Genomic DNA, 19828 nt, shown 5'->3' on the forward strand with positions numbered 1-19828 from the left:
GTAGATCTAGGTGGTCTGTCATAATATAATAGAGACAGTAGATCTAGCTGGTCTGTCATAACATAATAGAGACAGTAGATCTAGCTGGTATGTCAGAATAAAATAGAGACAGTAGATCTAGCTTGTCTGTCATATTATAATAGAGACAGTAGATCTAGCTGGTCTGTCATAATATAATAGAGACAGTAGATCTAGCTGGTCTGTCATAATATAATAGAGACAGTAGATCTAGCTGGTCTGTCAGAATAAAATAGAGACAGTAGATTTAGCTGGTCTGTCATATTATAATAGAGACAGTAGATCTAGCTGGTCTTTCTTCATATAATAGAGACAGTAGATCTAGCTGGTCTGTCATAATATAATAGAGACAGTCGATGTAGCTGGTCTGTCATAATAGAATAGAGACAGTAGATCAAGCTGGTCTGTCATAATATAATAGAGACAGTAGATCTAGCTGGTCTGTCGTATTATAATAGAGACAGTAGATCTAGTTGGTCTGTCATAATATAATAGTGACAGTAGATCTAGCTGGTCTGTCGTATTATAAAAAAGACAGTAGATCTAGCTGGTCTGTCGTATTATAATAGAGACAGTAGATCTAGTTGGTCTGTCATAGTATAATAGAGACAGTAGATCAAGCTGGTCTGTCATAATATAATAGAGACAGTAGATCTAGCTGGTCTGTCATAATATAATAGAGACAGTAGATCTAGCTGGTCTTTCTTCATATAATAGAGACAGTAGATCTAGTTGGTCTGTCATAATATAATAGAGACAGTAGATCTAGCTGGTCTGTCATAATATAATAGAGACAGTCGATGTAGCTGGTCCGTCATTACATTTACATTACATTTAAGTCATTTAGCAGACGCTCTTATCCAGAGCGACTTACAAATTGGTGCTTTCACCTTATGACATCCAGTGGAACAGCCACTTTACAATAGTGCATCTAGGTCTTTTAAGGGGGAGGGGGTGAGAAGGATTACTTTATCCTATCCTAGGTATTCCTTAAAGAGGTGGGGTTTCAGGTGTCTCCGGAAGGTGGTGATTGACTCCGCTGTCCTGGCGTCGTGAGGGAGTTTGTTCCACCATTGGGGGGCCAGAGCAGCGAACAGTTTTGACTGGGCTGAGCGGGAACTGTACTTCCTCAGTGGTAGGGAGGCGAGCAGGCCAGAGGTGGATGAACGCAGTGCCCTTGTTTGGGTGTAGGGCCTGATCAGAGCCTGGAGGTACTGAGGTGCCGTTCCCCTCACAGCTCCGTAGGCAAGTACCATGGTCTTGTAGCGGATGCGAGCTTCAACTGGAAGCTAGTGGAGAGAGCGGAGGAGCGGGGTGATGTGAGAGAACTTGGGAAGGTTGAACACCAGACGGGCTGCGGCGTTCTGGATGAGTTGTAGGGGTTTAATGGCACAGGCAGGGAGCCCAGCCAACAGCGAGTCTGCAGTAATCCAGACGGGAGATGACAAGTGCCTGGATTAGGACCTGCGCCGCTTCCTGTGTGAGGCAGGGTCGTACTCTGCGGATGTTGTAGAGCATGAACCTACAGGAACGGGCCACCGCCTTGATGTTATTTGAGAACGACAGGGTGTTGTCAAGGATCACGCCAAGGTTCTTAGCGCTCTGGGACGAGGACACAATGGAGTTGTCAACCGTGATGGCGAGATCATGGAACGGGCAGTCCTTCCCGGGAGGAAGAGCAGCTCCGTCTTGCCGAGGTTCAGCTTGAGGTGATGGTCCGTCATCCACACTGATATGTCTGCCAGACATGCAGAGATGCGATTCGCCACCTGGTCGTCAGAAGGGGAAAGGAGAAGATTAATTGTGTGTCGTCTGCATAGCAATGATAGGAGAGACCATGTGAGGTTATGACAGAGCCAAGTGACTTGGTGTATAGCGAGAATAGGAGAGGGCCTAGAACAGAGCCTGGGGGACACCAGTGGTGAGAGCACGTGGTGAGGAGACGGATTCTCGCCACGCCACCTGGTAGGAGCGACCTGTCAGGTAGGACGCAATCAAGCGTGGGCCGCGCTGGAGATGCCCAACTCGGAGAGGGTGGAGAGGAGGATCTGATGGTTCACAGTATCGAAGGCAGCCGATAGGTCTAGAAGGATGAGAGCAGAGGAGAGAGAGTTAGCTTTAGCAGTGCGGAGCGCCTCCGTGATACAGAGAAGAGCAGTCTCAGTTGAATGACTAGTCTTGAAACCTGACTGATTTGGATCAAGAAGGTCATTCTGAGAGAGATAGCGGGAGAGCTGGCCAAGGACGGCACGTTCAAGAGTTTTGGAGAGAAAAGAAAGAAGGGATACTGGTCTGTAGTTGTTGACATCGGAGGGATCGAGTGTAGGTTTTTCAGAAGGGGTGCAACTCTCGCTCTCTTGAAGACGGGAGGGACGTAGCCAGCGGTCAGGGATGAGTTGATGAGCGAGGTGAGGTAAGGGAGAAGGTCACCGGAGATGGTCTGGAGAAGAGAGGAGGGGATAGGGTCAAGCGGGCAGGTTGTTGGGCGGCCGGCCGTCACAAGACGCGAGATGTCATCTGGAGAGAGAGGGGAGAAAGAGGTCAGAGCACAGGGTAGGGCAGTGTGAGCAGAACCAGCGGTGTCGTTTGACTTAGCAAACGAGGATCGGATGTAGATCGACCTTCTTTTCAAAATGGTTGACGAAGTCATCTGCAGAGAGGGAGGAGGGGGAGGGGGAGGAGGATTCAAGAGGGAGGAGAAGGTGGCAAAGAGCTTCCTAGGGTTAGAGGCAGATGCTTGGAATTTAGAGTGGTAGAAAGTGGCTTTAGCAGCAGAGACAGAGGAGGAAAATGTAGAGAGGAGGGAGTGAAAGGATGCCAGGTCCGCAGGGAGGCGAGTTTTCCTCCATTTCCGCTCGGCTGCCCGGAGCATAATAGAATAGAGACAGTAGATCTAGCTCGTCTGTCATAATAGAATAGAGATAGTAGATCTAGCTCGTCTGTCATATTATAATAGAGACAGTAGATCAAGCTGGTCTGTCATAATATAATAGAGACAGTAGATCTAGCTGGTCTGTCGTATTATAATAGAGACAGTAGATCTAGCTGGTCTTTCTTCATATAATAGAGACAGTAGATCTAGTTGGTCTGTCATAATACAATAGAGACAGTAGATCTAGCTGGTCTGTCATAATAGAATAGAGACAGTAGATCTAGCTGGTCTTTCATAATATAATAGAGACAGTAGATCTAGCTGGTCTGTCGTATTATAATAGAGACAGTAGATCTAGCTGGTCTGTCGTATTATAATAGAGACAGTAGATCTAGCTGGTCTGTCAAAATATAATACAGACACAGAGACGGTAGATGTAGCTGGTCTGTCATAATATAATAGAGACAGTAGATCTAGCTGGTCTGTCATAATATAATAGAGACAGTCGATGTAGCTGGTCTGTCATAATAGAATAGAGACAGTAGATCTAGCTCGTCTGTCATATTATAATAGAGACAGTAGATCAAGCTGGTCTGTCATAATATAATAGAGACAGTAGATCTAGCTGGTCTGTCGTATTATAATAGAGACAGTAGATCTAGCTGGTCTTTCTTCATATAATAGAGACAGTAGATCTAGCTGGTCTGTCAAAATATAATACAGACACAGAGACGGTAGATGTAGCTGGTCTGTCATAATATAATAGAGACAGTAGATCTAGCTGGTCTGTCATAATATAATAGAGACAGTCGATGTAGCTGGTCTGTCATAATAGAATAGAGACAGTAGATCTAGCTGGTCTGTCGTATTATAATAGAGACAGTAGATCTAGCTGGTCTGTCAGAATAAAATAGAGACAGTAGATCTAGCTGGTCTGTCATATTATAATAGAGACAGTAGATCTAGCTGGTCTGTCAAAATATAATACAGACACAGAGACGGTAGATGTAGCTGGTCTGTCATAATATAATAGAGACAGTAGATCTAGCTGGTCTGTCATAATATAATAGAGACAGTAGATCTAGCTGGTCTGTCAGAATAAAATAGAGACAGTAGATTTAGCTGGTCTGTCATATTATAATAGAGACAGTAGATCTAGCTGGTCTTTCTTCATATAATAGAGACAGTAGATCTAGTTGGTCTTTCTTCATATAATAGAGACAGTAGATCTAGTTGGTCTGTCATAATATAATAGAGACAGTAGATCTAGCTGGTCTGTCATATTATAATAGAGACAGTAGATCAAGCTGGTCTGTCATAATATATATAGAGACAGTAGATCTAGCTGGTCTGTCGTATTATAATAGAGACAGTAGATCTAGCTGGTCTGTCAGAATAAAATAGAGACAGTAGATCTAGCTGGTCTGTCATATTATAATAGAGACAGTAGATCTAGCTGGTCTGTCAAAATATAATACAGACACAGAGACGGTAGATGTAGCTGGTCTGTCATAATATAATAGAGACAGTAGATCTAGCTGGTCTGTCATAATATAATAGAGACAGTAGATCTAGCTGGTCTGTCAGAATAAAATAGAGACAGTAGATTTAGCTGGTCTGTCATATTATAATAGAGACAGTAGATCTAGCTGGTCTTTCTTCATATAATAGAGACAGTAGATCTAGTTGGTCTGTCATAATATAATAGAGACAGTAGATCTAGCTGGTAAGTCATAATATAATAGAGACAGTAGATCTAGCTGGTCTGTCATAATATAATAGAGACAGTAGATCTAGCTGGTCTGTCATAATACAATAGAGACAGTAGATATAGCTGGTCTGTCATAATATAATAGAGACAGTAGATCTAGCTGGTCAGTCATAATATAATAGAGACAGTAGATATAGCTGGTCTGTCATAATATAATAGAGACAGTAGATCTAGCTGGTCAGTCATAATATAATAGAGACAGTAGATCTAGCTGGTCTGTCATAATATAATAGAGACAGTAGATCTAGCTGGTCTGTCATAATACAATAGAGACAGTAGATCTAGCTGGTCTGTCATATTATAATAGAGACAGTAGATCTAGCTGGTCTTTCTTCATATAATAGAGACAGTAGATCTAGTTGGTCTGTCATAATATAATAGAGACAGTCGATGTAGCTGGTCCGTCATTACATTTACATTACATTTAAGTCATTTAGCAGACGCTCTTATCCAGAGCGACTTACAAATTGGTGCTTTCACCTTATGACATCCAGTGGAACAGCCACTTTACAATAGTGCATCTAGGTCTTTTAAGGGGGAGGGGGTGAGAAGGATTACTTTATCCTATCCTAGGTATTCCTTAAAGAGGTGGGGTTTCAGGTGTCTCCGGAAGGTGGTGATTGACTCCGCTGTCCTGGCGTCGTGAGGGAGTTTGTTCCACCATTGGGGGCCAGAGCAGCGAACAGTTTTGACTGGGCTGAGCGGGAACTGTACTTCCTCCCAGTGGTAGGGAGGCGAGCAGGCCAGAGGTGGATGAACGCAGTGCCCTTGTTTGGGTGTAGGGCCTGATCAGAGCCTGGAGGTAGTGGGTGCCGTTCCCCTCACAGCTCCGTAGGCAAGCACCATGGTCTTGTAGCGGATGCGAGCTTCAACTGGAAGCCAGTGGAGAGAGCGGAGGAGCGGGGTGACGTGAGAGAACTTGGGAAGGTTGAACACCAGATGGGCTGCGGCGTTCTGGATGAGTTGTAGGGGTTTAATGGCACAGGCAGGGAGCCCAGCCAACAGCGAGTTGCAGTAATCCAGACGGGAGATGACAAGTGCCTGGATTAGGACCTGCGCCGCTTCCTGTGTGAGGCAGGGTCGTACTCTGCGGATGTTGTAGAGCATGAACCTACAGGAACGGGCCACCGCCTTGATGTTATTTGAGAACGACAGGGTGTTGTCCAGGATCACGCCAAGGTTCTTAGCGCTCTGGGACGAGGACACAATGGAGTTGTCAACCGTGATGGCGAGATCATGGAACGGGCAGTCCTTCCCGGGAGGAAGAGCAGCTCCGTCTTGCCGAGGTTCAGCTTGAGTGATGATCCGTCATCCACACTGATATGTCTGCCAGACATGCAGAGATGCGATTCGCCACCTGGTCGTCAGAAGGGGAAAGGAGAAGATTAATTGTGTGTCGTCTGCATAGCAATGATAGGAGAGACCATGTGAGGTTATGACAGAGCCAAGTGACTTGGTGTATAGCGAGAATAGGAGAGGGCCTAGAACAGAGCCCTGGGGGACACCAGTGGTGAGAGCACGTGGTGAGGAGACGGATTCTCGCCACGCCACCTGGTAGGAGCGACCTGTCAGGTAGGACGCAATCCAAGCGTGGGCCGCGCCGAGAGATGCCCAACTCGGAGAGGGTGGAGAGGAGGATCTGATGGTTCACAGTATCGAAGGCAGCCGATAGGTCTAGAAGGATGAGAGCAGAGGAGAGAGAGTTAGCTTTAGCAGTGCGGAGCGCCTCCGTGATACAGAGAAGAGCAGTCTCAGTTGAATGACTAGTCTTGAAACCTGACTGATTTGGATCAAGAAAGGTCATTCTGAGAGAGATAGCGGGAGAGCTGGCCAAGGACGGCACGTTCAAGAGTTTTGGAGAGAAAAGAAAGAAGGGATACTGGTCTGTAGTTGTTGACATCGGAGGGATCGAGTGTAGGTTTTTTCAGAAGGGGTGCAACTCTCGCTCTCTTGAAGACGGGAGGGACGTAGCCAGCGGTCAGGGATGAGTTGATGGGCGAGGTGAGGTAAGGAGAAGGTCACCGGAGATGGTCTGGAGAAGAGAGGAGGGGATAGGGTCAAGCGGGCAGGTTGTTGGGCGGCCGGCCGTCACAAGACGTGAGATGTCATCTGGAGAGAGAGGGGAGAAAGAGGTCAGAGCACAGGGTAGGGCAGTGTGAGCAGAACCAGCGGTGTCGTTTGACTTAGCAAACGAGGATCGGATGTCGTCGACCTTCTTTTCAAAATGGTTGACGAAGTCATCTGCAGAGAGGGAGGAGGGGGAGGGGGAGGAGGATTCAAGAGGGAGGAGAAGGTGGCAAAGAGCTTCCTAGGGTTAGAGGCAGATGCTTGGAATTTAGAGTGGTAGAAAGTGGCTTTAGCAGCAGAGACAGAGGAGGAAAATGTAGAGAGGAGGGAGTGAAAGGATGCCAGGTCTGCAGGGAGGCGAGTTTTCCTCCATTTCCGCTCGGCTGCCCGGAGCCCTGTTCTGTGAGCTCGCAATGAGTCGTCGAGCCACGGAGCGGGAGGGGAGGACCGAGCCGGCCTGGAGGATAGGGGACATAGAGAGTCAAAGGATGCAGAAAGGGAGGAGAGGAGGGTTGAGGAGGCAGAATCAGGAGATAGGTTGGAGAAGGTTTGAGCAGAGGGAAGAGATGATAGGATGGAAGAGGAGAGAGTAGCGGGGAGAGAGAGCGAAGGTTGGGACGGCGCGATACCATCCGAGTAGGGGCAGTGTGGGAAGTGTTGGATGAGAGCGAGAGGGAAAAGGATACAAGGTAGTGGTCGGAGACTTGGAGGGGAGTTGCAGTGAGGTTAGTGGAGGAACAGCATCTAGTAAAGATGAGGTCGAGCGTATTGCCTGCCTTGTGAGTAGGGGGAAGGTGAGAGGGTGAGGTCAAAAGAGGAGAGGAGTGGAAAGAAGGAGGCAGAGAGGAATGAGTCAAAGGTAGACGTGGGGAGGTTAAAGTCGCCCAGAACTGTGAGAGGTGAGCCGTCCTCAGGAAAGGAGCTTATCAAGGCATCAAGCTCATTGATGAACTCTCCGAGGGAACCTGGAGGGCGATAAATGATAAGGATGTTAAGCTTGAAAGGGCTGGTAACTGTGACAGCATGGAATTCAAAGGAGGCGATAGACAGATGGGTAAGGGGAGAAAGAGAGAATGACCACTTGGGAGAGATGAGGATCCCGGTGCCACCACCCCGCTGACCAGAAGCTCTCGGGGTGTGCGAGAGCACGTGGGCGGACGAAGAGAGAGCAGTAGGAGTAGCGGTGTTGTCTGTGGTGATCCATGTTTCCGTCAGAGCCAAGAAGTCGAGGGACTGGAGGGAGACATAGGCTGAGATGAACTCTGCCTTGTTGGCCGCAGATCGGCAGTTCCAGAGGCTACCGGAGACCTGGAACTCCACGTGGGTCGTGCGCGCTGGGACCACCAGATTAGGGTGGCTGCGGCCATGCGGTGTGGAGCGTTTGTATGGTCTGTGCAGAGAGGAGAGAACAGGGATAGACAGACACATAGTTGACAGGCTAGAGAAGAGGCTACGCTAATGCAGAGGAGATTGGAATGACAAGTGGACTACACGTCTCGAATGTTCAGAAAGTTAAGCTTACGTAGCAAGAATCTAATTGACTAAAATGATTAAAATGATAGAGTAATGCTGGGGTAGGCTAGCTGCGTTGTTGACACTACCCTAATCAAGTCGTACCGTTGAGTGTGAAGTTTCTACAATGCTGCTTATCGGGAGCTAGCTGGCTAGCTAGCAGTGTTGGTTACGTTACGTTGCGTAGGAGAACGACAATAGCTGGCTAGCTAACCTAGAAAATCGCTCTAGGCTACACAATTATCTTTGAAACAAAGACGGCTATGTAGCTAGCTACGATCAAACAAATCACACCGTTGGGACTGTAATGAAATGAAGTGAAAAAGTGATACTACCTGTGGAGCGACGCGGAATGCGACCGGAATGCGAAAGTTCTATTCAGTAGACGTTGGCTGGCTATTGGCTAGCTAGGAGTGTCTCCTACGTTAAGGACGACAAAATAGCTGGCTAGCTAACCTCGGTGAATTAAGATAATCACTCTAAGACTACACACTCTAAACTACACAATTATCTTGGATACGAAGACAGCAAAGACAACTATGTAGCTATCTAATACTACACTAATCAAGTCGTTCGGTTGAGTGTGATAGTTACTACAGTGCTACGGTTAGTTCGTGTGGAACAGCAGGCAAAGAGACCGCCAACAATCAGTACAGCCCTAATATACGGCACAGAAAGTAGGTTGACTCCGGAAGATCGGATCTCCGGATTGGTTCAGCTGGGTGTAGTCTGTAGTCTTCCGCCATTGGCTCAGTTGTCTGTCCGTCATCGTAGAATCCTCTTCGGGCACACAGTGTTCGGTTAAAAGGGAGATTATGTGTGTGCGCTTGTTTGGTAGTTAGTGTGTAATGTGGGAGCTATCCTGTAGGGGACCCCACATGCTTTACTGTGAGTTGTAGCCATGTATTTAGCAGTAGGCTGGTCACTTGCATAAGAAATAGCAATTCTTTACACTGCTGAACAGCTGTTGGGTTCTGTATCCAGGGGACCTGAAAACATTCCATCCCATGGGAGACATAGACGTAGTGCTCCATGGACAGAGGATGTAGTTGACATACACACTAACCTGTTGGGAGTGCCAGTGGGGGTTCCTCATGAGTTTCAGGCCTTGGGTAGGAATGATGGACTCTGGCACTTACTACCTATTATGGGTCCAGCCATAGTGGATGCTAGACAGACTGCATGGATTAATTATATCTACTATAATCAACAGCGTTTTGTGAATTACTCCCGTGATGCACTCACTGGTATGTCTGAACAGCTTGAGGCCACATCTGGGGTTTCCAGACAGAATAGACTTGCCTTGGATATGCTTCTTGCCAGTCAGGGGGGCGTCTGCAAGATGTTCGGTAAACAATGTTGCACGTATATTCCTAATAATACCAGTCCAGATGGTAGTATATCTAAGGCCCTTAATGGGCTTGATGCACTATCTGCTAAGATGAGGTCCATGGCGGGGGTGGAGGAGTCTGACTGTTCAAATGAGTTGGGAGCCTGGTTTGGTAAGTACACTGGTATGGTGGTTACGGGATTTCTGACCCTAATTCTTGTATTATTTGTTATTGATGTGATGTGCTGCTTGCATCATACCGTGTTTTAAGAAGTCTGTTACAGATGTGGTGAAGGCTTCAGGCATGATGCCTTTGCTTGATGCTCCAGTTGGAGATGCTGATACGGAAGCATGCTTTCAGGGGAGGATGGGACTGACTGAGGATGACACATGGTATGCTGTGGGTGAGGTAGTAGAATACATTTTACACCACCACAGTTCCTTGTTATACATTTTTATGATAGGTTTTCTTTCCAGTATGTTTGTTCTCCCTGTTGTGAAGGTTTAGAGTCCCTGGGTGGCAAGGAGCCCACCTGGTACAGGATAGGAGTAGCTGAGAGGACCAGATGGTTTATAATAATGCTTTGCTCTACTTTACTCTGTTTTCCATGACCAAAGTTGTATCCTATATCTTACATGTCAATAAACAATAAAGTTTTATCCTGTTTTTGATTAGTGACACCCTTGTGGGTGACAAAAGGGGGAAACAAAAGCATATATCACTTGTCCATTTTTTATTTTTATTTTTTATCTATTTTTCTTGGTTGTTTATCTTTTCTGTTTTTCTGTTTTATTAATAATACTATTAACATATTACTATGTTGGGACTGCTGAAATAAAGGATAATGAGTGACACCCTAGCGGGTGTCAAAAGGGGGACTTAAATTTCACACCATTTTCTTTTGTTCTGTTTTTGAATGAGCTGTTGTTCTCTTTTGACATGAGGGTTGTAAGTTCCTAGGTGGCTGGTAGCCAATCTAGTACATAGTGGGATCGAATGGAGGACATGAAGGTATTTTAAACTTTGTAACTGTTATATGATTCATTGCTGAATTTTTGTTCACACCCTTGGGGTTATTTTACATTATAGCCATTACCATATATATGATTGAATATTATCTGCTGTTGCCTTGTGTGGATGTATGTATGTGTTATGCAACCTAGCTGATTTGAAACATTGTTAAAAGTATCAGGGCCAGGGGACTTTCTCATGCTGGAAAAATACAGAAGGGAGGGCACATTCAGAGCGTGGGGTTGCGAGAACAAGTGGTCTTTTGTTAGATAACAGGAGCCAGGTGCGAGATAACGGTATGGAGCATGAGACCCATCTTTCAGTTTTTGCAGCCATTTTTAGTGTTGTGCGGCTGCTGTTGCATTCCATGTATTCGCTCACTCACTACTAGAGTTATATCTAAGGCCATTGACCCAGCAAGCCCTTCCCAGATGTTTCCCCTTTTAGGGGATACGGAACCCGAATATGAGGAGGAGGATCCCGTTGCTTTTAATGCTTTTTGAGCTTCTCCATTCTATGTCGTGCCTCTTCTGAATTGGGAAGAGGGGGCATGTGGGCCATTCCGTATAGACTTACCTAGTTTAGGCTGTTTTCCTTTTTGGATTATGTTTTTGTTCTTGCTTGGAGTAATGTATCTGGACTATATCACATCTCTTAGGAGATGTAAAGAGAGGAATCACAAAACTTTTCCTCCTGGGAAAAGTTTTCCTTTGTGTCTGGATCTAGTTAGGTTGTGTCACGTCTCTGAGGAGACGTGAAGAGAGGGATTTGTAAGGATAATATGAAATTCTAGCTTGATGCATGCCTGGCAATATATTAGCCTTATTAATAATGAAGCTGTTGTAACTCTCTGGCTTACTACTGAGCACTGATAACAGTATCTCGTGACAAACACTAGCTGCACTGACACTCCCGACCTTGAGTAACAGGAACGAACCAGCACACACACCAAAAGCCTCCCTTTTAGCTGAACAGTGTGAGACAGAAACCAGCGCACACACAAAATCTCCTTCCTAGCCGAACATTGTGTGACTGAGAACGACACGACGAGACCCGGAGGAACGACGGACGGCTCAACAGGACCGATCCAAGAAGACAACACCTCAACTGTGGCCAATCAAAAGTGTAAAGAATTGCTATTTCTTATACAGGATAACTCCCACATTACACACATAATCACCCTTGCAACCGAACACTGTGCCCGAAGAAGATTCTACGATGACGGACAGACAACTGAGCCAATGGCGGAAGACTACAGACTACAACCAGCTGTACCAATCCGGAGATCCGATCTTCCTAGAGTCAACCTTCTGTCTGTTCCGTATATTAGTGGTGGACTGAATATTAACGGTCTCTTTTCCTGCTGTTCCGCCTGAACTAACGGAAGAGCCGTAATTACGCTGTACTACATATTTTCACTCTGAATAAACTGTTTACTTGTCCAAAAATTTACCACTTAGTCTGAATCGATCCTTGACCGGCTCACCCATCTACATATCCAATTGCTAACAAAAGCCAGGGACTTTCAGACTCAACCCACTTTTTTGTACTGTACATAACATGCTTACAATCTGTTATCGGGGCTCTTTCGGATGGTTCTTTAGTGAGGCCAAATGAATGAGCCCGTATACGTTGTACCAGATATCTTTACTCTGAATAAACTGTCGCTTGTCATATAATTGACCACCTTGTCCGAATCGATCCTTGACCGACTCGCCCTATCTACATATCCCATCGTCAACACTGGTCACGATAACAACACCCACCCGTAGCACGCGCTCCAGCAGGTATATCTCACTGGTCATCCCCAAAGCCAACACCTCCTTTGGTCGCCTTTCCTTCCAGTTCTCTGCTGACAATGACTGGAACGAATTGCAAAAATCGCTGAAGCTGGAGACATATTCCCTCACTAACTTTCAGTGTTGCCAACTTAGCGACTTAGTCGCTGTATTTAGCAAGTATGAATACTTGCAGACATTTTCATTTTACTCACTTTTTGTCTCTTCCACAATGTTATTCCTCACTCTACAGTGTCCATCACAATTACATGCACAATTATGCAAATTAGGCGATGACATCATTTAGCAACTTCTAGCGACTTTTAGGACAGCCAATAGCTACTTTCCTTACTGAGGTGTTGGCAACACTGCTAACTTTAAACATCGGCTATCTGAGCAGCTAACTGATCGCTGCAGCTGTACAAAGCCCATCTGTAAATAGCCCACCCAATCTACCTACCTAATCCCCATATTGTTTTAATTTACTTTCTGCTCTTTGCACACCAGTATTTCTACTTGCACATCATCATCTGCTCATCTATCACTCCAGTGTTAATTTGCTAAATTGTAAATACTTCGCTACTATGGCCTATTTATTGCCTTACCTCCATTTGCACGCACTGTATATAGACTTTCTTTTTTTCTTCTATTATGTTATTGACTGTACGCTTGTTTATTCCATCTGTAACTCTGTGTTGTTGTTTGTGTTGCGCTGCTTTGCTTTATCTCCGCGTCCAGACTGCAAATGAATTGCACTGTTTTGCTTTACCTTGGCCAGGTCGCAGTTGAATATGAAAACTTGTTCTCAACTGGCTTACCTGGTTAATTATAGGTGAAATTTAAAAAAATAAGAAACTATTTTTTCGTTCACAGAAAGGGGATGTAGCTCAGTGGTAGAGCGCATGCTTTGCATGTATGAGGTCCTGGGTTCAATCCCCAGCTTCTCCCTAACATTTTTTGCAATGACCCATCTCCTTCTTTCCAGAATGTTGAAATTCTCAGCAGGAAACAGAGATGTGATGAATAATTTGCGCTTGTAATCTGAAGAACATGTGTTCAATCCCTGTTCGTACATTTATGGAACAGAAGTGGCATGGTTGCCAACTTCAATTGCATCATTTTCAAAAACTGAAGTTCATGGGTTAGATGACTGTCCATACTTGCTTGTATTTAGAATTGCTGCTATCATTTCATTGTAGTTTCAATGGAGTGGTGTATATAAAAAGTACATTGTATTAATATCGCATTTTATCTGCAAATAAAATGGTATTGAAGCTCAGAGGGGGAGTGCATGCTATTTATGTATGAGGTCCTTGGTTCAATCCCAAGGTTCTCCACTGAGTTTATTTGTGTGCCAAGTTCACATTACACAACTCCTACTTTCCAGAATGTTGAAATTCTCAGCAGGAAACAGAGATGTTATTTGTGTGCCAAATTCACATTACACAACTACTTACTTTCCAGAATGTTGATAAGACCTACCTCGTTTCGAGTTGTCCTGATTCACACATTGTCCACTACAGGGGCCGCCAGAGGGACTACTGGCATCACAGATGACCACATCACAATGGACAAAGACCTAGGAATCAAATATTTGATGGTGTCATAAAAAGGTATGATTGCCACTCACACAAAATTAACCAATAAAGATTGTTGGGGTAACTTTGTTACCTGGCCACTCGGCTCAACCGCATCCTCGGCGAAGGAAAACATATAGGCCTCAAAGCGTTTGACGTGAGGGGGGAAGTGGACCCTGGCATCAGCTACTACCAGGTGGAAGACGACACGGTATGGATCCTCGGGGTTCTCACAGCTGCCAGTGTAGAGAGAGGGACTAAGTTAAGAACAAGAAAACGCTGCAAACCCCAACCGCCTTGTGTACGAAGTCTTGTGGTGGTGTCATGACTGTCCTGTGAGGATCAGATCAATTTACAGCAGAAGTGGGTTCTTTCTCCCCTCCAGTATAACTAAAGGAATGTTTTTGCTAACAGGCCTTTCCCAACAAAAATAACCTTTGTCTTGAAAAAACATATTTCATATACAATGTAAAGCCTCGAGACTTCCTACCTGTAGAGTGAGGACGTTTCTAGTAAAAATGAAAACCAATATGAAATTTTTCTATAGGTAATCTCTGACCAGTCTTATGTTAGAAATATTGTTCCAGTATTCACTTTGAACGTGTTAGAGAAACTCCCCTAGAAAATGTGCATAGTAAGTAGCCATGCCACGAGGGACAGAGAGTTGGTCAGTTGACAGAAGCGTCCTCGGCGGCCAGAGTGCATAAAAGGAATGGTAACAGAAATTAACATTAACCAGAAAACCGTGAGGCGCAAGCTACACGTTTGGAACTTTCCTAAACTCACAAGTACCTAGAAAAATGACCTTAAGTGAGATCATTCTGCTACTATATCCAAACCATCCTACTCATCACCCACTGAGGAATCAGCGACAGGGTTGATTAGCCCATCTTCCAGAACGAGTGAAAGGAAAACCCATCCTGTAGTTCTGTTCAAGACTGGAGCCACGGACACCCAACGACATTGTGATCTCATGTAGCCAATCAGAGAGAAGACCAACCACCTACCTTTCCACGTCGGGCATCCCGCATAAATACATTCATGCTTTTACTCCAAGCATCTTTGGGAGGTTTATCCTTTAGTAAGTAATGTCTTTCTTTTTCATCTGACATTGTGACATCAGTGTTACATGAGAGTTTCTTGTCATTGTTACATGACAGTTTCTTGTCATTGTTTACATGACAGTAGGTTGTCGTAAGACAAGGCTGCATGAAGTGTGAACTGGAGTTTTCTTGGATCCATAAAACAATGTGCTTTTGGAGAATGTGGGCATCGATCCCACTACCTCACGCGTGTAAAGCATTTGAGCTAATTCCCCAGCCGTTTGGAATTTCCGCAAGAAGCAACCAAGAGGGTCCAGTCTTGTCAGGCTATGCTGTTGGTGGACTTGTTTGTTGACATGCCAGCACTTGCAGAGGCTCGGTGCATTTCAACAATTGAGCAAAATAGCAAATGGCCTGTTAGCTCAGTTGGTTAGTGTGTGGTGCTAATAATGCCAAGGTCATGGGTTCGATCCCCGTACTGGCTATGATGTACATTTTGAGTGTCAAAATTGTGAGTCACATGCATGTGAATTGTGAAGGGTGCCACAGAAGAAGATGAGTGATTTTCCGAAATAGCTCAGTTGGGAGAGCGTTAGACTGAAGATCTAAAGGTCCATGGTTCGATCCCGGGTTTCGGCATCTGTATTTGTTCTTTCTTTATGCTCTTGCTTCAAGGAAACTTTCCACAGCTTTGTTTGTGGGCCTCAATGGTGTGTGCTACGCTGCTCCTCTGAAAAGTAAGTAATGTCTTGCTTTTTCATCTGACATTTTGACATCAGTGTTACATTAAAGTTGCTTGTCATTGCTACATGACAGTAGGTTGTCGTAAGACAAGGCTGCATGAAGTGTGAACTGCAGCTTTCTTGGATCCACAAAAAAATGTGTTTTTGGGGAATGCGGGCATCGATCCCACTACCTATAGCATGCTAAGCAAACACAATACCAATTGATCAAATTCCCCAGCTGTTTGGAATTGCCACAAGGAGCAACCAAGAGTGTCCAGTCTTGTCAGGCTATGCTGTTGGTGGACTTGTTAGTTTGCGCTCCAGCACTTGCAGAGGCTCGGTGCATCTCAACAATTGTGCTCTGTAGCCAGCGGCCGGTTAGCTCAGTTGGTTAGAGTGTGTGATACGCTGCTCTCTGAAAGTTAGTAATGTCTTTCTTTTTCATCTGACATTGTGACATCAGTGTTACATGAGAGTTTCTTGTCATTTACATTACATTTAAGTCATTTAGCAGACGCTCTTATCCAGAGCGACTTACAAATTGGTGCATTCACCTTATGACATCCAGTGGAACAGTAGTGCATCTAAATCTTTTAAGGGGGGTGAGAGGGATTACTTTATCCTATCCTAGGTATTCCTTAAAGTGGTGGGGTTTCAGGTGTCTCCGGAAGGTGGTGATTGACTCCGCTGTCCTGGCGTCGTGAGGGAGTTTGTTCCACCATTGGGGGGCCAGAGCAGCGAACAGTTTTGACTGGGCTGAGCGGGAACTGTACTTCCTCAGTGGTAGGGAGGCGAGCAGGCCAGAGGTGGATGAACGCAGTGCCCTTGTTTGGGTGTAGGGCCTGATCAGAGCCTGGAGGTACTGAGGTGCCGTTCCCCTCACAGCTCCGTAGGCAAGCACCATGGTCTTGTAGCGGATGCGAGCTTCAACTGGAAGCCAGTGGAGAGAGCGGAGGAGCGGGGTGACGTGAGAGAACTTGGGAAGGTTGAACACCAGACGGGCTGCGGCGTTCTGGATGAGTTGTAGGGGTTTAATGGCACAGGCAGGGAGCCCAGCCAACAGCGAGTTGCAGTAATCCAGACGGGAGATGACAAGTGCCTGGATTAGGACCTGCGCCGCTTCCTGTGTGAGGCAGGGTCGTACTCTGCGGATGTTGTAGAGCATGAACCTACAGGAACGGGCCACCGCCTTGATGTTAGTTGAGAACGACAGGGTGTTGTCCAGGATCACGCCAAGGTTCTTAGCGCTCTGGGAGGAGGACACAATGGAGTTGTCAACCGTGATGGCGAGATCATGGAACGGGCAGTCCTTCCCCGGGAGGAAGAGCAGCTCCGTCTTGCCGAGGTTCAGCTTGAGGTGGTGATCCGTCATCCACACTGATATGTCTGCCAGACATGCAGAGATGCGATTCGCCACCTGGTCATCAGAAGGGGGAAAGGAGAAGATTAATTGTGTGTCGTCTGCATAGCAATGATAGGAGAGACCATGTGAGGTTATGACAGAGCCAAGTGACTTGGTGTATAGCGAGAATAGGAGAGGGCCTAGAACAGAGCCCTGGGGACACCAGTGGTGAGAGCACGTGGTGTGGAGACGGATTCTCGCCACGCCACCTGGTAGGAGCGACCTGTCAGGTAGGACGCAATCCAAGCGTGGGCCGCGCCGGAGATGCCCAACTCGGAGAGGGTGGAGAGGAGGATCTGATGGTTCACAGTATCGAAGGCAGCCGATAGGTCTAGAAGGATGAGAGCAGAGGAGAGAGAGTTAGCTTTAGCAGTGCGGAGTGCCTCCGTGATACAGAGAAGAGCAGTCTCAGTTGAATGACTAGTCTTGAAACCTGACTGATTTGGATCAAGAAGGTCATTCTGAGAGAGATAGCGGGAGAGCTGGCCAAGGACGGCACGTTCAAGAGTTTTGGAGAAAAGAAAGAAGGGATACTGGTCTGTAGTTGTTGACATCGGAGGGATCGAGTGTAGGTTTTTTCAGAAGGGGTGCAACTCTCGCTCTCTTGAAGACGGAAGGGACCTAGCCAGCGGTCAGGGATGAGTTGATGAGCGAGGTGAGGTAAGGAGAAGGTCTCCGGAAATGGTCTGGAGAAGAGAGGAGGGGATAGGGTCAAGCGGGCAGGTTGTTGGGCGGCCGGCCGTCACAAGACGCGAGATTTCATCTGGAGAGAGGGGAGAAAGAGGTCAGAGCACAGGGTAGGGCAGTGTGAGCAGAACCAGCGGTGTCGTTTGACTTAGCAAACGAGGATCGGATGTCGTCGACCTTCTTTTCAAAATGGTTGACGAAGTCATCTGCAGAGAGGAGGAGGGGGAGGATTCAGGAGGGAGGAGAAGGTTGCAAAGAGCTTCCTAGGGTTAGAGGCAGATGCTTGGAATTTAGAGTGGTAGAAAGTGGCTTTAGCAGCAGAGAGAGAAGAGGAAAATGTAGAGAGGAGGGAGTGAAAGGATGTCAGGTCCGCAGGGAGGCGAGTTTTCCTCCATTTCCGCTCGGCTGCCCGGAGCCCTGTTCTGTGAGCAGAATCAGGAGATAGGTTGGAGAAGGTTTGAGCAGAGGGAAGAGATGATAGGATGGAAGAGGAGAGAGTAGCGGGGGAGAGAGAGCGAAGGTTGGGACGGTGCGATACCATCCGAGTAGGGGCAGTGTGGGAAGTGTTGGATGAAGTGTTACATGACAGTTTCTTGTCATTGTTTACATGACAGTAGGTTGTCGTAAGACAAGGCTGCATGAAGTGTGAACTGGAGTTTTCTTGGATCCATAAAACAATGTGCTTTTGGAGAATGTGGGCATCGATCCCACTACCTCAAGCGTGTAAAGCATTTGAGCTAATTCCCCAGCCGTTTGGAATATCCGCAAGAAGCAACCAAGAGGGTCCAGTCTTGTCAGGCTATGCTGTTGGTGGACTTGTTTGTTGACATGCCAGCACTTGCAGAGGCTCGGTGCATTTCTACAATTGAGCAAAATAGCAAATGGCTGGTTAGCTCAGTTGGTTAGAGTGTGGTGTTAATAATGCCAAGGTCATGGGTTCGATCCCCTTACTAGCTATTATGTACTTTTTGAGTGCCAAAATTATGATTCACATGCATGTGAATTGTCAAGGGTGCCACAGAATTATGTTGAGTGAATTATGTTGAGTTTTCTTGGATCCATAAAACAATGTGCTTCATCTGAAGGCCGGTGTGGTCGTAAGCGAGAATGTATCTCTTGGTGCACTATATAAAGTCAAAGTGAGTCTGATTAACAGCTGTTGCATTTTCACGATACTCTTTACGATACTTCTCCTTTTTAAAAGAAATGTATTTGGATGGTTCTGGCCGCTTTTGAAAAGTAACTCTAAGCTATAATGCACGCATTTTCCCTCTAATTGCCACAACCCCTTTTCTCTGTTTAAATTTGAGGAACGATGTTGTTCAACGTGAAAAGTCATCACACATCTGCCTGCCTCTGTAAAATATATATTCCCTATTCAGATTGCGTTCAGTTTTAAATTCTAATCATCAAAGTAAAACCAACCCAACTTCTCAACTTACCATACTCCAACATTTAAACGTACCATGTTTTGTGTTAAACTTATCATATGTCAGTCGATTCATAAATAGCACTAACGTCCGGATAGCCCGAAATTGTATCGTATCTCTCCGTTATTCCCTACATTTAACTTTAGGTGACTTTCTCTTCTATCATACATTTATTTAAATACGACTCCCATCTCAATACATTGTTCCACCAGATCATTTTGGGCAAAATAGCGTATTACATCGAAATTGTCTCGCCATTATTTTTAATGCCTTCTTTTTTTTTTAAACAACCCAAGAGGCACAGACAATTAATTCGTTCTGCTTACATTTTCAGTAACAGTTCATACCATAACATAATAGTATTAGAATAAATGGTTCTAATCAATAATGTATACATAATTAATCATTTCAACCATAATTTCCTCTATCACTACACTACAGAAACCTGATGAGTGGAATACTAAGGGTGTGGCTGACTTTGGCTGGGTGGGGCATTTATCGCTCTCAGAACCTATTGAAAATCAGAAATTACTTAGTCCATTAATTAAGCAATAACGCTTGAGAAGCCGGGAATTATGAGGTATTATGAGCCGGGAATTATGAG

The 19828-nt window shown here is 45.7% G+C and overlaps 4 non-coding genes across 4 annotated transcripts; all 4 read left to right on the forward strand.

Annotated features, from left to right (window-relative positions):
- Window positions 1–13236: 13236 nt before the first annotated feature.
- trnaa-cgc (transfer RNA alanine (anticodon CGC)) lies at window positions 13237–13308 on the forward strand. The gene has a single exon. It is a non-coding gene; the product is annotated as a tRNA-Ala (tRNA).
- A 2083-nt stretch (window positions 13309–15391) lies between these two features.
- Window positions 15392–15465, forward strand: trnai-aau (transfer RNA isoleucine (anticodon AAU)). The gene has a single exon. It is a non-coding gene; the product is annotated as a tRNA-Ile (tRNA).
- Window positions 15466–15546: 81 nt separating this feature from the next.
- On the forward strand, window positions 15547–15619 carry trnaf-gaa (transfer RNA phenylalanine (anticodon GAA)). Its single transcript has one exon. It is a non-coding gene; the product is annotated as a tRNA-Phe (tRNA).
- A 3058-nt stretch (window positions 15620–18677) lies between these two features.
- On the forward strand, window positions 18678–18751 carry trnai-aau (transfer RNA isoleucine (anticodon AAU)). The gene has a single exon. It is a non-coding gene; the product is annotated as a tRNA-Ile (tRNA).
- The last annotated feature ends 1077 nt before the right edge of the window (window positions 18752–19828 follow it).

The sequence above is a fragment of the Oncorhynchus nerka genome, linkage group LG20 (assembly GCF_034236695.1).
Source record: "Oncorhynchus nerka isolate Pitt River linkage group LG20, Oner_Uvic_2.0, whole genome shotgun sequence".
Classification (NCBI taxonomy): Eukaryota; Metazoa; Chordata; class Actinopteri; order Salmoniformes; family Salmonidae; genus Oncorhynchus; species Oncorhynchus nerka.